The 3868-nt window shown below is 32.7% G+C and overlaps 1 long non-coding RNA gene across 2 annotated transcripts; it reads right to left on the reverse strand.

Moving 5' to 3' along the window:
• Positions 1-816: 816 nt before the first annotated feature.
• On the reverse strand, positions 817-3557 carry LOC130932794 (uncharacterized). Of its 2 annotated transcripts, XR_009067530.1 has the most exons (4): positions 2983-3553; positions 1865-2049; positions 1710-1745; positions 817-1072 (listed from the first exon to the last, which is right to left on the reverse strand). It is a non-coding gene; the product is annotated as an uncharacterized LOC130932794 (long non-coding RNA). The 2 variants fall into 2 exon arrangements; XR_009067529.1 differs by having other exon boundaries at positions 1865-3557.
• Between the last annotated feature and the right edge of the window lie 311 nt (positions 3558-3868).

The raw sequence follows: 3868 nt of genomic DNA on the forward strand, positions 1-3868 counted from the left end.
TAGGTATTTCAGTTTATTATTACTATCTTTTATTTATGTTACTGTTGCTTCCAATCCGAAGACATTTTTATTCCAGTAGATCTACTTTTCTCCTTTTGGTCTTGGTTAAGAAATCAGTAACTCAGGAGTTATTAGACTCAACGTGATCGATAATTGCTATGTTTGCTAATTAGCTTGAACTTCAATAATCCCAATCTTTTTCTAGGAATTAACTAGGATTTGAAGATCAAACTAATTAGTCACTTGACCTTTCCTTGCACTAGCAAAGGTTAACTAAGTAGAATTAAGATTCAATTTTCATCATCATTGATAAGGATAACTAGGATAGGACTTCCAATTTCTCATACCTTGCCAAAAGTTTATTTTACAGTTATTTATTTATTTTACAATCTTTTATTTATTTTAAATTGCAATTTAAATGACTTGTTCCTCATCTTTAAAACCCCGATTTATAATCTTCATAACCAATAATAAAAATATACCTCCCTGCAATTCCTTGATAAGACGACTCGAGGTTTAAATACTCGGTTATCAATTTATTTAGGAGTTTGTTACTTGTGACAACCAAAACGTTTGTACGAAAGGATTTTCTGTTGGTTTAGAATCTATACTCACAACGCGACTATATTTTATAAAATTCTTTACTAGCAAAAATCCCAACGTCATGTCACCCCACAAAATTTTGACCATAGCCTTATCTTACCGTGACCATAGCCTATTTTGTTTTTTGAGATTTAATTTTTTTTAAGCATAATCACATCCCAAAATAATGATAATTACAAAATGAATCTAAAAATAAAAAAAGATAATCAACAATTAAGATAAGTTGTAATTAAAGTAACCAGCTAAACATATCAATATAGTTCAGTGAATACACTTCTCTCGATCTTAGTTTTATACAGTGATATATATACTAACACTAAATAGACACTATTAACAGAATTGTTCCACAGGCTTGGGAGCAATACAACTTAGACTCTGCTAAAATAGATTATTTCTAGTATTGCTATTCTTTCTTCTCAACGCTTGAGAACATTTGTTTTAGCCACTTTACCATTTGAAAGCACAGCACCTGCTTCATTAACATGCAAAATAAAGTCACATTAGACATAAACACCTACATTTATTCTTTTTCAACTTAGGAAAAAGAAACATATCATAAAAACATATATACATCACACATATAATAGCTAGTACACATTATACAACACAAACTTAGGTAAGTATGCTCCTTATTCTTCCGATTCACATATCTGGATTCTGAAAAAATCCTAATTTTCAAGTTTCTTCTTTTCCTCAAATTTACTTTGTTCAAGCTGCAAGTGTATGTTAAATTAGTCACATTTTTTACCTAACTCTCAGAAAGAGAAATAAATGAAAAGTGATAGCCAAACTAAGACATTTTCTTTTATTTTGCTTGCTATGCATACCTTAATTAACATCATTAAAAGCTTGTTAGTAGTTCATATTTATTTCAGCAGCCTACTCTTAATTTCAGCAGCCATACAATTCAAATAGATTTTTTTATTTGGTGACTTGAATTCTAATATATTTGGTTTTGCTAAATTTCAACTTTATAAAGGTATTAGTATAGTATTAACTAAATTTAAAAAGTATGCAGTCCAATCAATTTGAGCTACTTAATCATGCTGAAAATAACAACTTCAAGTTTTAACTTCTAACAAAAATGACGATCTATAAAGAAATACCTTCTCAGCAACAGAACTCATATACATTTCTATTCCCTGCAGCAAAGTTCCATAGTCAGACATATCTCAATCAAGGGAAGGATCAATCGTACCTATATCCATTACATATAAAGCATCCAAAATTCAAATATGTGTTTTATCTAATTTCATTTCACCTCAAGAATTGAACAAGTGAGAGGAGGCAGGCAGGGTCTCTGTAGTTCCAATCACTCAAACAGTTACTAGGGAGGCATTGAACATATAAAGTTAATTTTACATTTTTTATGCTTTCTGCTTGATGTGAAACACGCAACTCAATGACTTATAGAATTTTCTTCAACAGGCAACCTGCACGTTGAGCCTAGAAACATGCAAATAAACTCAACAACTATTTATCAACAAAACCAATTTGGCAAGCACAAATAACTTCAAACATGAGCAATTTAATAAATGGAGAAAGAGCATTTATTCAACATTATGGACTTACTTTTTAGATTCAGAAACAGAATTGAAAGGCACAAATTCAGCTTGACAAAAATTTGACATCAATATAACAATAATGCAATGGAAGTTGAAGCTAACATAATGTCATATGACACATATTTTACAAAGGTAGTTACATGCTCACCAACTTGCCATTGGCATAGAGGCCGCCAATGCACATTTTAATGGTTGCAGAAAATAACTAGTAAGAGAACTATAATGTGCTAGTGAATCCAAATTAAATAGGCCTGCAAAGAACATCTAATTATATAAGCTAAACTATACATAGTAAGCACATGGCAGCAAACAATTTCATATTAGAAAGAGTTAGTATAGGATCTACAGTGAATTTAATATGATATTTTGTAACTAATTGCACGATTTAATCAACCAAAAGTAATTCTAAAGCAATACTTTGGGCTTTTGTTCGGCATGCACCATAGAACACGGTAAGTCAACAAAAATATGATCACAAATTTGTAAAGTTTATTAAAAGTATACCATTAATAAAACTTTTATTTTTGTGTCATATAATTCCAAGGGATTATCAAAGCTGATGTACCTACCATGAATAGAAGTTAATTAATTAACTTCAACTCAAATCACTCTTTTTGAAGGTAAATTGACTATAGTCAACCCTCAACTGAGAACAGTAGAACACCCCCAATCAATTTTCCTCCAAAGATAACAGAAACCCCCTTTTTGTATTTCCAGCGTAACTAAAATAGCATAAATCAAACAAACAACAAAAAACAAAAAACAAAAATCCCGAAGCTATTCCGTCAATTGAAGAATGAACAAAAGAAGAAACCTTTGAGGTAGAATCAGTGACGTTCAAGTATCCTCGACATCCCAGAAAACCAAATTCTGAGAAACTGGAACTAGATCCATCCAGATCAGAGAAAGGTTTGAACTTTGACAAGCGCAGAAAACCAACAAAAGGGAATCAACGCGCAAAAGACGGAACAAAATACACGAAGAAGTGACACGGATGGCATCCTTCGTGTTCTGTCTCCCCGTCTCCTCAGGCTTCTCCGGCAACGGCGAGAAAGACGGCGACACGGGCTTCCTCCAACTGCGGCAACGACGCATGCAGTTCGGCGGCTTCGCGGTAGTATGGCGCGACGACTCGACGATTCGGCAGCGGCGATGACCTCTCCTTCTGCCGGCGACGCTCCTCTCTCTCTCTCTCTCTCTCTCTCTCTCTCTCTCTCTCTCTCTCTCTCTGCGTGGGTGGCTGGCGCGACAATGGAGGGTGAGGGAGGTGTGTGACGTTGAGTGTGGGTGTCGAGAGGGAGGTCTATGTGTGCGTGTTGCGGTGTGGAGGGAAATGGAAATGGGGGTTTGGTGGCTGCTAATGGTAAAAAAGGGAAGTGTGGCGGTGAATGGCGGTGACGCAGTGAAATTAGGGTTAGGTTAGGGTTTATGGGTTTTAATTTGAGAATTTAGGGTTAAATTAAGATTTTGATTTGGAAATTAAAATTTAGATAGAATATTAATTTAAAATAAAATTTAATCTAATAATAATATCTATAAAAATATTATTTAATTATTAATTTAAAATTTATTTTTAAATAATATTTTAATTTAATTATTAGAGATAATAAAAATTAATTTCTTCTATAATTATAAAATAAAGTTAAAAATCTAATTATTCAACTTAAAGTATATAAAATTCTTATTATTATTTAATTATT

The sequence above is a fragment of the Arachis stenosperma genome, chromosome 6, assembly GCF_014773155.1.
Source record: "Arachis stenosperma cultivar V10309 chromosome 6, arast.V10309.gnm1.PFL2, whole genome shotgun sequence".
In the NCBI taxonomy this organism is placed as follows: domain Eukaryota; kingdom Viridiplantae; phylum Streptophyta; class Magnoliopsida; order Fabales; family Fabaceae; genus Arachis; species Arachis stenosperma.